This window comes from Danio rerio, chromosome 25, assembly GCF_049306965.1.
Source record: "Danio rerio strain Tuebingen ecotype United States chromosome 25, GRCz12tu, whole genome shotgun sequence".
In the NCBI taxonomy this organism is placed as follows: Eukaryota; Metazoa; Chordata; class Actinopteri; order Cypriniformes; family Danionidae; genus Danio; species Danio rerio.
In genome coordinates this window covers 40396821-40405036 of record NC_133200.1, presented here as the reverse complement: position 1 = coordinate 40405036, position 8216 = coordinate 40396821, and the positions used below count along the sequence as shown (strand labels likewise).

General features: G+C 37.7%; 1 long non-coding RNA gene across 2 annotated transcripts; it reads right to left on the bottom strand.

Moving 5' to 3' along the window:
- Positions 1 to 256: 256 nt before the first annotated feature.
- On the bottom strand, positions 257 to 3710 carry LOC137487346 (uncharacterized). 2 transcript variants are annotated; one of them, XR_012400572.1, is made up of 4 exons: positions 3629 to 3710; positions 1368 to 1425; positions 1190 to 1252; positions 257 to 1075 (listed from the first exon to the last, which is right to left on the bottom strand). It is a non-coding gene; the product is annotated as an uncharacterized lncRNA (long non-coding RNA). The 2 variants fall into 2 exon arrangements; XR_011005866.2 differs by lacking the exon at positions 3629 to 3710 and having other exon boundaries at positions 1368 to 2559.
- Positions 3711 to 8216: the final 4506 nt, after the last annotated feature.

Below are 8216 nucleotides of genomic sequence, written 5' to 3'. Positions count from 1 at the left end.
GGCTGCACTCAAAAAAATGATATGTTGGCGTTAATTAACTTTTTTTTGTCCACTGGTTCCACGTAACCGAGTTAAGTTACCTTTAAGAAAGAATATTAATTTTAGTGAACTTAAGTTAGTTACATAAAGGTAATGTAATGTTGTTTAGTTCAATCAACGTAACATTTATAATTTAGCTTTAATCAATGTAGTTATTTAAGTTCAATTATTCTAAAATTGATATTGTTATGTTTAACCAAATAAAAAAACAGTTTCCGTTTCATTGAGTTTATTCAATAGAATTTTTACAGTTTTACACATTTTCCAGCAATAAAATGATTATCAAAATCCAAATACTGTCTTTACCTGTATCTTCACTTATACAATAAGTTTTACAATAAGTTAAAATATTAATACTATTAAAATAATAGTAATACAAGTATGAAGCAAATTGAAAACAATAAATGATTAACAAAAATATGCTTACAAAAACATCATAAAATACACTTTTTAAAATAATACTTTTCATATATTACAAAAACATCCAAAAATAATATTCTGCCTTCAAATGATTTATCAAAAATATACTTAGAAAAATCAAGTCTTCTTTTGTAAACTATACTGTACCTTCTTTACACTGAAAAAGTAGATAACACTTCAGTTGTTCAAAGAAAGATTAACATTTTAAAGCAAAGTAACACGATCAGCACTACACTATAAATTAGACCAACCATCACAGAACATGCAATAGCTACACACATTCATCTCTCTGACACTTGCATCATTTATGCACATTTGCACCAGACACTTTCTTACAACCACTCCCTATATCTATAAAACAAAACATTGTGCATGAAGTCTGCTTCAAACAGGTGTGTGGGCTTGACAAACCACATGTAGAAGCATTCTTAATTCTTAATTTTTTTTTTATAATTAGCACATCTTGGATGTATTGCCTCTTCTTGTTGATTTGCTGAATGTGTCCTCAATTGTAAGTCACTTTAGACAAAAGAGTCTGCTAAATGTTAATGTAACTACTGTAGATTCATAAGGTGGTGTTGCACATCAAGGTTTGCGCTTCATCATGCCCAGCATCCTAAAAAAGTCAGGTAAAAAAATAAAACTATTACCAACAGATCAAAGGTGAAAGGAGGAATTGGTTTAAGAGGAAAATACAAAATGTTTAAAAAAATAAAATAAAATAACTTACCATGTACTCCCTCACTTAGGGGCTTTGAGGATGCATTCACACCTTTTTTCCACTGGTGATGTTCTAAATGACATGAAATGACAATTAGTAATTTACTAAATAATTAGTAGTTAAAATTACTAGTAATTTTTACTGTACATCATTTTAATGTGTGTATAGGCATCTAAAGGCATAGTACCTGGATGATCCACAGTCTCCTCAGCCAGATATGGGACTTTAGAGGTTGAGCTGTAAACCTGTGAGGGAGAAAATAGATGTGAGTGAGCAAAAATGTAAAATAATAAAATATAATAATATAAATAGCAAATTAAAACGTGTTAGATGACCAAACAAATAAGCTTACATTAAATATGTCATCATACTAGATGCCATCCTTTTTAAGTGTCACAAATGCATTTTTGCTGGGTTTTTTTTTAAGTTAACAGGCTTGAATAATACAATTAAATAATAAATAACACTGTGCTAACACCACATTTTAATTAATATTAGGTAAGTTATCAAAACTAGCATTCAAACTCGACAAACTGCTTGACACTCATTTAAAATAAAGACCATCAAATCAAATAAAAAATCAAATCACTTTTATTGTCACATTATCAGCAGCACGTGTGCTATGATGAGTGAAAAGCTTAGACTATTCTAACATGACTATTACTTACTACCAACGTTTGCAACTTTATTTTGGGGGAGTTAATATATACCAAGTATAAAATTTCACAGGAATGCAAAACAATCTATACATTTATCTGTCTATAATGTGGAAAAGACACAGGGAACATGGCAATTTCATAGCAATACTATACACAAACACAACATAGTATTACAAGAGAGTACATTTATGATTAAAATGTTGTCACAGACTCAGTATAAATTAGGGATGTAACGGTATCAGAATTTCACGGTACGGTAATACCTCGGTATGAATGTCACGGTACGGTATTTATTGAATCATTTACAGGAAAAAACAAAACTTATGAAAATACTCCAAAAAAGTGCCAAAAGTGTCAATGACATACAAATTAGCCATCTATATGTAAGTTTTGAAACAGGAACTTCAATTTTAATAACAAAAAATTATTAAACCATGTAAAAAAATAAAGTTTCAATTTAGTGGTGTTGAAAACTCATCACATTCAACATTTAATCACACTCAGCCCATCTACACAGATGAGAGCTCTGCTAGTCGGACTTCTCATCAAGCATCTCCCGCTGGATCTAATCTCACTATATTTATTAAACGGGATATTTCATTTATCTTGTTGTCTTTATCTAACGACATATTCCCTGACTTTGGGCATTGGAATCTATTACTTGTTCTCAGGTAACGTGTTTTGGCTGAGCGCAAAGATAAGTTAATGATTAATGTAACCACGTACATTCTGTATATTGACTGATCGCTTGCCTTTATTTCCTATAATGTATAAACTTATTGTATGTTATACTTTTAAAATGGCCATTATCGATTCTTAAAACTGATATTCAGCAAAAGAGAGGCTGTGTTTCGTATTTTCACTGAAATTGAAAGGAGGCAGTGTTTTTATCGGCTCCGTTTTGTTATAAATATCCACACAGTGAAGATGACGCTCATATTATGCAGCACGACGCCTCAACATGTCTGCTGTCTAAGTTGCTAATATTAAAATGAAAATAGGCAGTTCCTTAAATCATGTTTACATTTTATTGTTGAGAAAGTGAAACAACGAAGCCAGGGTGATGTGAATGAAGTTATAAAGTACACTGTTCCCTTTGAAGATTTACCCGTGTCCTCGGTATAGTCTGCTTTTCCATATCAAACTGAGAAGAAGAGATGCAGCCTTGATCAAACTTGCGAAGTCTGAACTTACACGGAGATAATGCAGGACTGAACTGTGCGTGTTTAGGCTACTTAATATTCAGGAAAAGCCCCAATCAGAGAGGCGAATGTCTGCAGCCCGGCTTCCGTTTTCAGATGTACATGACAGTTTATAAGTATCACACACCAGACGCGCACATTCGAATGATATTTAACATGAAACTAATCAGATGGCGCTCTGTGGCGCGGCTGAAAAATGAACTGCGTCCTGAGCCGTCGCCGTATCCTGATAGAAACCTATGTTTAGAATTCTAAAATACATGGCGCTGCGTGGCGCTGCGCGCCGCCGAGCGCCGCTTCTGGTGTGCGACCTGCTTTAGAGCAGCACACTCCATTTCCGCATTACTGGATCTGTAGCGACAACAGACCGCAAGGGATGATGGTCAAGCATGGGCTGATGGCAATTGTAGTTTTTGCTACCTCCCGTTCGCTTTATTCGCCTGAGAAAATTTTCTCAGAAGACCTATAGTTTTACCGAGTCATGCGACTTCGGTAATATCGAAAAAAAATAATATTGCGGTATGACGGTATTTACAATACCGTTACATCCCTAGTATAAATACATAAAAAGTAAAAAAAAATCTCACCTGTGTGTCCACATTGGGGAAAGCTTTGTGCACGTTCTCAATTTGTACTGTAATCTTCATCTTTTGATTCCCATAATATGGCGCTGAACTGAGAGTGATCGTTGTGGTTTGAATCTTCTTACTTCCTGTGTTGTTTTGAAACTGCGCATGTGCAGATATTACTCCACCTATTGACCAAAATGCAGTACTACAGAAGCAACACAACTCCCTTTCATTCATGTTAATTAAGCAAGCTGTTTAAATGTGAAAACTTACTTTTTCTAATTTTTTCCAACACAACACTTTTATTTTTAATACACAAACATAAGCGAATTGTTTAATTTAAACATAGTTACATTCTTTGGATCAACTAAAGCCATTATTCATTTTTTTGAGTGTGTTGCGATTTCTTGTCAGGAGTTATTGGTCATCTGGTTCTCCCTATGATCATGCATGAACGGATCATAAAGCGGTGTGTACAGTTGTACTGTTTCAGACAAAACCTCTTCAAAGTGTTTCATTTTCAACTCAAATCAAACGTGGCGCCACACGGACTGTTTGCTCGAGTCAAAATAAGTTTGTGCGCTCCGCCAGCTAAAATCATGCCGTGTTAATGAAGGAGACTTGAGCCCAAATAAAAAAAAAATTACACTTGCAATAAAATGTCCCGATTAAGGCACTGGTTATTTTGCTGAAATAGGTGCAGATCTTCATTTTTGTAAACAGTTTGTTTTTAGCAGTAATTTAATGCTGGGCGTGTCATCGTGATTGACAGCTGTGATTGACAGTTTCTCAAAGCGCGGTGTCTGAGCTTCGGCAGGAGACTGAAGTAGACTGAAATGTTATTATTCGATTTCTGTGTTATTTTACCATGACAAAATGAGTTCAGCAGTAAACTATAGTTTCTGACATACATGATCCTGGTGGAACACTGTTTATTCGCTAAGGTCAGGGCTTTTTTCAGGCTTTATTAGTTTGCTGATACACGCCTAGCCACCCAGATAGCAAAACACAGTTCCGGCTAGATTCTCGCCTGCCGGAGACTTATCTCTTAGAGCTCAGACTGACTAATGTTACCTCTGCTAGACCTACTCCGGATGCCTGGACTCACTACCCAATTCCAGCCCGAGTCAATCGAGCCAGATGCGGCGGCCGAGCGAGCAGGCGCTGCCGCATGCGAGCCGGAATCAGCCCGCGACGCCGCGAGTAAGTTATGCGCTGCGGCCTGGAGCTGGCGCGATTGAATATATAAAACCCTCATATTTGTTAACGTTATTACATCCATTTGTGTTGATATGACAGCAAACGCATGCTGAGAAGTTCGGGGGGCGTAGTTGATTTTACATAAAGCGTTTGATTGGAAGCTCGACTCTTCTCATTTTCACGGCTCCTCCTCTGGCTCCATCAGACAGTCCTTCTGCGCATGTCTGGCTCCATTTTCAGCAGTCTTTTGCGACAGTTTGTGCCCGTCAAGCAGGCGTTTTGCCCTCAAGGCGTTCAATGGGAAAAAGGGCTGTCGCGTCGTCCATATTTTTTACAGTCATTGGCTCCAACACACTTACCTGTAGATTTCAAACAAGCCTGAAGGACTCAATTAGTTTGATCATGTGTGTTAGTTAGGGTTGGAACTAAACTGTGCAGAGCTGCGGCCCTCCAGAAACTGAGTTTGACACCTGTGCTATAGAGGAATAATATAATTGGGAATACTGTGAAAAATCTCCTTGCTCCGCTGCTTCATTTAAGCAGGAGGGCAGACCATTGAAAGTCTTCAGCTGCACAATAACAGCTACAGATTCTGGAGGAGCAGGACAGTAGATGTTTTAGGGGCTGATGGCACTGAACACGCTTTCTGATCTGAGAACATGAGCTGCACATCACTGCGTTAAAGCCATTTGGTAAAGAAGTGTGATGCTCGAGCGTTGATATTCCTATAACTGTAATATTTAATAATGTTGTAATATTGAAGATTTGTGAAGTCGTACAGCTCTAAATAATTGGAAACAATGACCACTAGTCTCTCCTCCATCTTTAAAGGTCTCCGTAGTCTACATGACAACACAAACTCTGCTGTCACCTCAACAGAACTGCTTCTGCTTTCATTTGATTGGAGAATAAAACAGACTGATGTAATGCGCTTTTCTACACTAGGAGCTGCCTTTTTTCAACCACAAGAGCATGCTGGGCAAGATAAAAAAAACATTGGGCCCACTGGTGTAAAAACAATAAGTAGAATGCACAAAAAGACATTTTAATATGCAAGTGTACTCATTTTTACTAACTGTAACACGTTTAACCTGTAATACACGTCAACATATTTACCCAGATTTAAACAACTAAGTTTGCAAGCCACAAACACTCATTTAAAAAATAAATAGTATATGATTATGACATATAAAACATGAATCAAATGCATTTTTGTTAATGAATAACATTCAAATATATGCATAATTAACTGGAATAGCAGGAGACATTTGTGCTTGTTTCACTCTGAGATTTACAGAAAACTCTGCATTAGATGCTGGACAGCGGGTAAGATAAGATGTTGACAATGAGAAGGAAACCTGTGTGTTTTCAGCAGGGTGAATTAGTGAGGTGGAAAAATATTAGATTATTTAATGAAACATGCTGAATGTGGCCTGTTTTTCCTCACATATCACACAGTATTTCTGTGATTATGCGCATCACTGCATCTATTAAAGCGAGTCGTAATAGTGCACTGCTAAAGCCACACAGCAGAACACACCTTCCCTTTCAGCTTTTCTTTTCTTCCTCTTTTCAGCTCCAGAAAGACGTTGTTTGGACGTCATTTCATTGCAAAATAAAATTGGATTAAGATTGATTAAAATAGCAAAGACACTTGTGACATTATAATATTCACGCTGATGTTGGGGTTTTATTATTGTTTTCAGCTGTTTGTTGTGTGTGATTGAAGCTTTGTTTATACTTCTGCGTCAAGTGAGCGGCGTAACCATTGGGGCACGCATTTCCCGTAGCTGTGCATTTCTGCGTGCTGTTGGTCTGCATTACACTTCTGAAACGCTAGTGGGCAGTGAGGTGTAAATGTTCCTCTGTGTCGAGTTTCTTCGCTGCTGTTTTGCTTTTCATGAACACTTCCTGGATGTACAAGTGGCTCAAACTCGCTCATATTGAGGCAGAAACCAGCAGACGTAGAACAACTTTAACCATGAGGTAAACACAGAACAGAACGGAGCGATTCTTTTTATGAAATGTGGAGGTTATTTTTTATACTGTCGTTGTGAATTTTATCACGTTTAATGGACTTTGTGCATTGATCGCGTGTTATTGACTGAAAAACACACATACACACATTCCTGGAACCGGCAGAGCGACGGAGCGGATTATAGGGTCGCACAAAGTGACCATCTGGACGCTCCCTGATCAATGATGCGGAGCGTGTGGGACTGACCCCTGATCAGCGCTGCAGTTTCAGCCTGAGCTCAGATTATAAGGACACTCCAGGCGCCTGCTAAAAACAGCCAGAAAACACCAGCGTGTCTGAAGACCCTCGCCTCATTTCACTTCATTTTATCCCTGAAATCGTACATCAGTCCATTTTATACAAGTTTTCCTAATATTTATCCATTATTTATTTATTTATTCAGCTTCACCTAAAGCTGCACGATATACATGGTGTCAGCCTCGATTTCTCAATGTGTGCATCCACAACAGACAGGATCTGCAGTGTTGAGTCTGGATCATAGCTGCTATATGTCAGAGCCACAAGAGCTTGCTGGAGCTATCAGTCCTTTAGGGGAGGAGCTATCAGTCCTTTAGGGGAGGAGCTATCAGTCCTTTAGGGAGGAGCTATTAGTCATTTAGGGAGGAGCTATCAATCCTTTAGGGAGGAGCTATCAGTTTGTTAGGGAGGAGCTATCAGTCCTTTAGGGAGGAGCCATCAATCCTTTTGGGAGGAGCTACCAGTCTTTTAGGGAGGCTCAAAGGACTGATAGCTCCATTATTAGGGAGGTTGTGGTATTTGATTAAATATTGTGAGGGCAAATTAATGCTTACATTACAATGAAATGCACAGATATATTGTTTATAATAATGAATAATAATAATTGCAGAATGTTCACTTCAGTTTCTGCTCACAGTCACCATTAGATGAAAGCAGCAGTGTCACAGGGAAAGGTGAACAGACAAAAGCTGCATTTACTGCTGTTAGTTAAACCCAGCTCAGAGACACGGCCAATACTGTTTCTATATCAGTTTTATAGTCTAGGTGTTTAAGGACTTATGTTTATTAATATTACTTAGAAATGTGAAAATGTAATCCTGTAATTAGCCTTGTTCATTCTTTTAACTGCATAAATTAAATAATTTTACTGTGTGTGTGTGTGTGTGTGTGTGTGTGTGTGTTTGTGAGACTGTAATGATTAATTAACCTTCACAACCACTGCAAGTGATGAGTTGTAAATTGGTTGTCGTTTAGTTGTGGGGTCAGTGGCTGGATTAGTGTATCAGCACCACCAATAATCCTCTCTCTCTCTCTCTCTCTCTCTCTCTCTCTCTCTCTCTCTCTCTCTCTCTCTCTCTCTCTCTCTCTCTCTCTCTCTCTCTCTCTCTCTCTCTCTCTCTCTCTCTCTCT